At 48.5% G+C, this 7,079-nt stretch overlaps 1 pseudogene; it reads right to left on the bottom strand.

Moving 5' to 3' along the window:
- Window positions 1-3,709: 3,709 nt before the first annotated feature.
- LOC140216553 (uncharacterized) lies at window positions 3,710-6,346 on the bottom strand (annotated as a pseudogene).
- Between the last annotated feature and the right edge of the window lie 733 nt (window positions 6,347-7,079).

The raw sequence follows: 7,079 nt of genomic DNA, 5'->3' as shown, positions 1-7,079 counted from the left end.
CATCACGTGGCGTCTCCTTCGTCACATCTTGGGGAAACGCAGAGCAAGTCTGCTCAGCTAGCAAACCTGCAACGCCTTGCACAAGGAACGGGCAACCACGAGTGATCAAAAGCTTGTGGCCCGCCTTCTTGACAAGTACTTTCCTCAAGGACCCGATTTTCAACACGGAGATTGCACTGGAGAGAAAAATATGACACTCGATGAAGAATTTCACGAGTCAGAGATCCGCGCAGCTCTCCACGACCTTAATGGCAAATCAGCGCCTGGTCTCCGACAAGTTTACGAACGAGACACTAAGAAACCTCGATGATGCCTCGATGACCGCTCTTACAGAATACGTGAACGAATGCTCGCAAGCAGGTCGCATCTGAGAGGCGTGGAAACGCTCTAAGGCAGTCCTGATACCGAAGCCAAGCAAGCCGTCCAGCCTCGATCACTTGCGGCACATTTCCCTGACATCCTGCGTTGGCAACGTGATGGAGCACGCGTTCCTCTCCCGCATCAACCGTCACCTCGAGGACACTGGAGCCTACACACCTACTACGGTGGGCTTCCGCTCGCACCTCTCCACTCAAGACGTCATGCTTCAGCTCTACCACTAGATTATCAACGACTCAACTAGCGGCAACCGGGCCATCCTCGGCCTAGATCTGGAAAAGCATTTGCCAATGTAGCACATGCAGCAATTCTGAGCCGAATAAACAAGCTCAACATGGGCGAGAAAAGCTACAACTACATCAGAGACTTCCTATCGCGTCCCACACTCATCCTGGCGGTCGAGAGCATGACATCTGACTAACATGCACTAAGAAGCACCGGCACTCTTCAAGGGTCGGTCATGTCTGCGCTCCTTTTGAACCTCGTGATGCTGGGCCTCCCAGACTAGCTCGACGAGGTTGACGGCCTCCATCACGCTTTTTATGCCGATTACATCACCCTGTGGGTCGACGAGGGCAGTGACGGTTGGATAGAATCCACCTTACAAGCAGCAGTCTCTGCAGCCAAAACCTACCTCGAAGACACAGGTCTCCGACTATCTCCACTCAAATCGGAGCTGCTCGTCTAACGCCTGCGCCGCCGGCCTAAGCCTACACGCGAATCACGCCAATGTGACGAAATAATCATCTATATGCAAGAAGGCTCCTGTATTCCCCGAGTCCCGAAGACACGCATCCTCAGCATGCATATAGCAGCCAACGGGTCAAACATAGAAGCTATCCGCAAAATCGAAGGCAAGGTTACAGCGGCTACCCGCCTGATCAAACGTATTACAAACAAGCACACGGGCATGAAGGAGGATAGGGTCATGCGCCTCATACACTCTTTCGCAATCAGTCACATTACTTATATGACTGCCTGCCACAACTGGAATGTCACCGAAAGGGAGAAAATCAACAACCTTATACGCAAGACTTACAAGATCGCCTTGGCCTACCGGAGTCCACAAGCACTGCTCGTGTGCTACAGCTGGGAGTATACAACACGCTTGAGGAAATTGTGGATGCGCAAAGAGTCTCGCAACTCGAACGCATGTCCCTGACAGCCACGGGCCGGTACATGCTACAGAAACTCGGCTTCAATTACCACGTGCAACACTGTCAGAAACAGGCCATTCCACGCGAAATTAGCGACACGCTGATTGTCGCCCCTATCCCTCGAAGCATGCACCCCGAATATAATCGGAGCCGACGCCAGGCCCATGTCAAGGCACTGCTTCGCTCCTTGGGCGGGAGAGGACTACGCGCTTCGTAGACGCGGCAGAATACCCACGCTAACACCGGTTCACGGTGGTAGTCGTAGACGTTAACTCCCAGCTTACGCACGCGTATACTGTCGCAACGAATACCCAGAAAGAGCAGAAGAGGTAGCGCTTGCGCTTGCGCTTACCGACCCCCTCTGCGAGGTAGTGCTTAGCGACTCACAATCCTCAGTTCGCAACTAGGCGCGGGGACGCATTTCCTCCGAGGCTCTCCAGATCCTAAGGAAAGCTGGTCGACATTACTTCGATAGCACCACGATCATGTAGTTCCCAGCGCACGTCGCCACCCCCACCGACGAGGGCCCGCCTAACTTGATCGATATGCACACCGCTCTGCGCGGGAACTGACCCGCCGCGCAGAAGCGGAGACCGCATCTTTGAGTTCGGAACTTCTGGGTCAAAACACGCGAGAACGCTTGGTCAGATATAATGACATCACCAAGCACTACCAGCTAGGCAGACGGTTACTGCCCCCACCTCACCCCAACCTGAAACGTCGCCAGGCAGTCGTCTGGCGACAACTGCAGACAACCCTTCCCCAGTCCGGTGCGATCGCGGCACCTTTTCCCCGCGCAATACCCGAGTGCTCTTTGTAATTTATGTCAGGAAACTAAAGCGACGCTCTCACACACGTTGTGGGAGTGTCGTCTTATGTCAGCTACAATGGCAGCAGCTCCCGAGGCTCTTGCGTCGAAGTGGGCCGCCGCGCTGCACAGCTCCAACCTTAAGACGAAAGAGTATGCTGTCCAGCAGACCCGAGAGGCGGTGACGAGGCAAGGCCTCGAAGTCCCCTCTTGGGAGACCTGAGCCCGGGTCGTTAAACTTCTGCGGATTTAAAGTAAAGTTGTTTCCATCCATCCGTCTGAAATACATAAAAGGCAAGAGTGCAATAAAAGATATCCCAGCAGATCACATTTGTTTATTTCCCTCTGAAGATAAGTACAACATAGAAACTGCTAAATTTCATATATCTGTAAAGTATTTTTTATTCTTGCTCACTGTATACCACATTGTTTTCAGACTTTTTTTTTCTAGGTTGGCACCCTAGCTTATCTTCAGGTATATTGCTGATATTTTTTTTATATTGTAATTGGTATGGTCTTGTACTGAAATGCATAGATTTTTTTTTTGTTATGCTTGTAATTTGTCTGTAGCCCGTTTGATATACATTAGACATACTCGAAGATGCCTTGTTCCTCACTAGTTTCTTTTTCTTCTTCTTCTTTTTGTTTATTTCCGCTCAACTTGTTCTCTTAGTTTGTTATGCTTTTTGACCTGTATGTTAATGTCATTATATTACTTTAATTTTCTGCCGTATAGTAATTCCTCTCACCACTTATCCTTGAACGGAGGTCCTAATATATCCTTTGACTATCAGACCTCCTCTTGTATTTCATATGTGTGAGAGCTTGTAACCGCACGAAAGCAATAAAAGAATTTTAGGAGTACACTTTGTCAGTTGGCAGTCCAGTGACAATACAACAAACCAAAGGAAATGAACCTTAGAAAAAAGAAAGGTTTTTGTTTTGCCTGTTAACTGAGCATATCAGAAAGGGAAGCAGGGGGGGGGGGGGGGTGGGAGTGGTGCAATAAGTAGAACATGCAGCGGTCAGGCCGTAACATATAAATAAAGATATTCAATGTAATAAAAAATAATGAACGAGACAGTTCAACACGGCAGTCGAATAAAACATACAACTAGTGTGCACTGTCAAACATTTAATTCTATAGAAGTGGGACATAATATGCGACATTACTCCTTCAAACAGGAGGAGTACACAAATTGCCAAATTCACCTTTCCTGCTTGCATTTGAATAGCCAACTGCATAAATGACTGTTCTTATTTACATTATTTACTTCTGCGAAGTGTCCCTAGGCCATGCATCAAGCAAGAATCGGCTATCAAACAGCACGTCCAGCAAAGTCCTGGTGGGTACTTCTTTTGTCTCTCACGGACGCAGACCAGCAGATGCCCGTTGCCAAGGTAGAGAACTCTATCTATTCAGAAAGTATCCATAAAAGGTCTCTTGTTTCCGCTGCCGTCCTCGTATAATTGTGCGCAGTTGGAGGTCGAAGAGTCAACATTGCTGACGGGCCACTGTCTTGGGTGGTGCGCCACTGGCCACTGATGATGGGGCGATATGCATCGTCAGTCTCGACATTGTTCGCTGTCATGGAGATCACGTCATCACGCAAGAAGTTGTGTAGGACACAACCTGCCATGACAACGTAGTCTGCATTTTGTGGTCGCGGATTGATGGCACACTGAAAGATTCCGAATCGGGAGACCATCACTCCAAAAGCATCTTCAGCGGACGCATGTTCATCTGCAAGTTTAGGTAAAAAAAATATTCAACATCAGCAAGGGAAAATTTTGTGCATTTAGTTACCTGGCTCGGCTTAGACGGTAATTAAACATGCACTTGTTTCCATCATGGCACCTCCCAGAATATGACCGCAGAAAATCCGGACGAAGTTAAAGTGCTTCGTCTACGACGAAAATGTGAGGAGCAAAGATGTTTGTGCCAGGCAGCTGCTTCGGAGGTGGAAGGCCGAGCAAGCCCTCTTCCAGTGATTTTCCAAACCGAGAAGAAGACGGTGTGACGCCATCACTTTGATGCCCACACGCCCTAACATCAACGCATATGAATTTCATATTGCTGTCAACAACGGCCATGAGGACGATGGAGTATGTGCCCTGTAATAAAATAAGACTATAAGCACACGGTATGAAAATATGACATAGTGCATTAATTACCTTGTAGTTGAAATATAGGTTCCCTGAATTAGGAGGAGCTTGTATCTGAACGTGCCTGCCGTGGGAAGCACCAATACAGTGAGGAAAATTATATTTTTTCTCGAATCCTTAAGCTACCTATTACCAGGCTGTAGTTTTCAGCACCTTGGTAAAGAAATAAAGTTGCTCTTAGCGTGTTAAAAATATTTGGTCAATAGAATCCTACTCGAGGCAAGCTAGTTCATGCACACAGGTACTTCAGAAAACTAGCTGAAAGAGTCGAAGTTTGTAACCACACTGTAAGTGCCGGTTATATACAGCCACCATGTGCGGTGGATGAAATCGTACCTTTAGGTACAAAGGTTGCAGTGTTCTCCACAGCAGCCTGCATACGTGATGCAGAATGGTCTCCACCGTTGAGATGCCAACCGTGAAGTTAATAGCAGCATCAGGCATGTACGTGGCAGATGCAAGGTACCTGAAGAACAAGGTGCTAAAATTGATAACACAGAACTCAGTTTAAAGGGGAAAATTAAAGAAAACTTGTGTTCTCTTTAACAGTGCAGGCGAATAAATGTAAACATGGCAGCGTAAAAAGACAAGGTATGCTCTGCCTGGTCTCTAAAGGGTCTGTCCCTCTCTCTCATACACACATGCGCACACACACGTGCACGATCCGTCCCGTCTCATTGTCGAAACTCCACCACACCAGCTGGAAGATGGAAACAAAACAAGAGCGACACCCTGTCCTTCGGAATCACCGATGGGAAAGATTGCCTCAGTCGAGGTGATGCCGTCTCCAGTCTCCATTCGGGCCAGACGAGGATCCATTCCGCTTTCTCTAAGCAGCGCCGATGCTCTAGGAAATGCTTCTTGAGTGCGGACGTGCGGTTAAAATAAATACAAGAACACAGAAACCGAAGGTTTGAGCAACAGTTCGTGTTCTGCATAGTTCTATTTTGACCAGACAAGTATTGTGTATGGTGTTAACTGCAAGAATGGTGTTCTCTGCATGCAGAAATGGCACAGCATTTCCTTTGCCTAGAAATGCCACACCGTAAGAGATATATAGGCGCAAAAATTTATTTTATGCGGCTTTTCAAGACGTCTTCCCGAAATGAAACAAAATATTTAGACAGATATACCAGAAACAGCTTTCACCGTTCTTTCCTGAACATCACTACCGTACCAGTTACAGCGTGAAAACAGTAAAAAAAAGTTGTAAGGTGAGATAACTACCTCGCCAGTGGTGCCAAGCACTGACTCAGACCAATGATGCTTAGGTATAGCATACTTACCTGAGTGCATTTGCGAGCCGTGCACGTGAGGGAAGTGGTTCGAGCACGACGTGAAGCCTTATCAAACCGGCTTCGACAAGTGAATGTAGAGCTTCAAATGCCCCCAGTGACATTCTGTGGTACTTTTTGAAGTATTCCTTGTCTCCCGACATCAGCATGGGCATCTGCACAACACAAACGACTTCTCTTTTTCCATGTTTATCTATAGGAGCCCCGGAGCAAAAGCTTCATAAGTTCGAACTCACAGTTGTGTAGAATTCCGACTCCTGCTTCCGGTTCTCCCAAATAGGGCGTACCCACCAGCGCCTGTGGCTTAGGAGCTTCATGAACAATTTCTTTTTCTCCAGCTCACATAGTTCATTTAAAAGGAGAAGCTGCGCGCTATTCAGGTCGGGAGCAGACGCCGTCTTCAACATTCGGCGCGTACTCACTTGATCGTCCCTGTCAACTTCTTCATCGCTACAAATTATGCCAGGTGCTTCCACACTCGATTGTAACTTCTTTTTCTGCAGAAGCAAATATTCCTCTAAAAGAAAAGTTGTGGCATCCATAGTACCGCAACAAAGAAACCAGAGTGTAAAAAAATTGGAGGCTTATCAAGGTTAAGCCCAGTGGATGCTTCGCATCCACTGGGCTTAACCTTAGCGTATCCTTAGCGTTTGGAGGCATCTTGACCGCATACACGCCCGGCGCAAACACGCTGGCGCGGTTGCGGGCACAGAGACTGACGCGACGGCGGGCGCGCGCCGCTTCATTCCTGGCGTGACGTCACATATCACGTGATGCAGCGATGGTGGCGCCGCCGCCGCGTCGCGCGCGACGGCGCGATCCGAAGCGTGGAGGCCTCCGCCGGGCGACGTCCGACGGCGCGATATGAGGCCCCATCTGCAGCCGGTGGGACGTCATCACGTGACGTCACATCATGTGATCTCACTTTAGGGTCAATGGTGGCCACCGCCGGGAGGCGACCGACGGCGCGATATGAGGTCCCATCTGCAGCCGGTGTGACGTCATCACGTGACGTCATGTCACGTGACCTACTTGAAGGTCACTTGAAGGTCAATGGTGGCCACCGCCGGGCGTCGCGCGAAGGCCCGAAACCTACGTTAATATGCTTCGCATAAAACGAAACCACCCCGTCAACGCCAGACTAACCGCACGCTCATACTTGCGATGTTGTACAGCGTTTCACTCGCCGCAGCTGCAGACTAAGCGATCATAAATTCTCAAAGCTTTTAAACGTTTAAAAATTGTATGCTTATTCAATTTTGAAATACTAATAAG

Source organism: Dermacentor andersoni, chromosome 3, assembly GCF_023375885.2.
Source record: "Dermacentor andersoni chromosome 3, qqDerAnde1_hic_scaffold, whole genome shotgun sequence".
NCBI classification, from domain to species: domain Eukaryota; kingdom Metazoa; phylum Arthropoda; class Arachnida; order Ixodida; family Ixodidae; genus Dermacentor; species Dermacentor andersoni.
The sequence above is the reverse complement of the archived record's forward strand: the minus strand, read 5'-3'. Positions and strand labels throughout refer to the sequence as shown.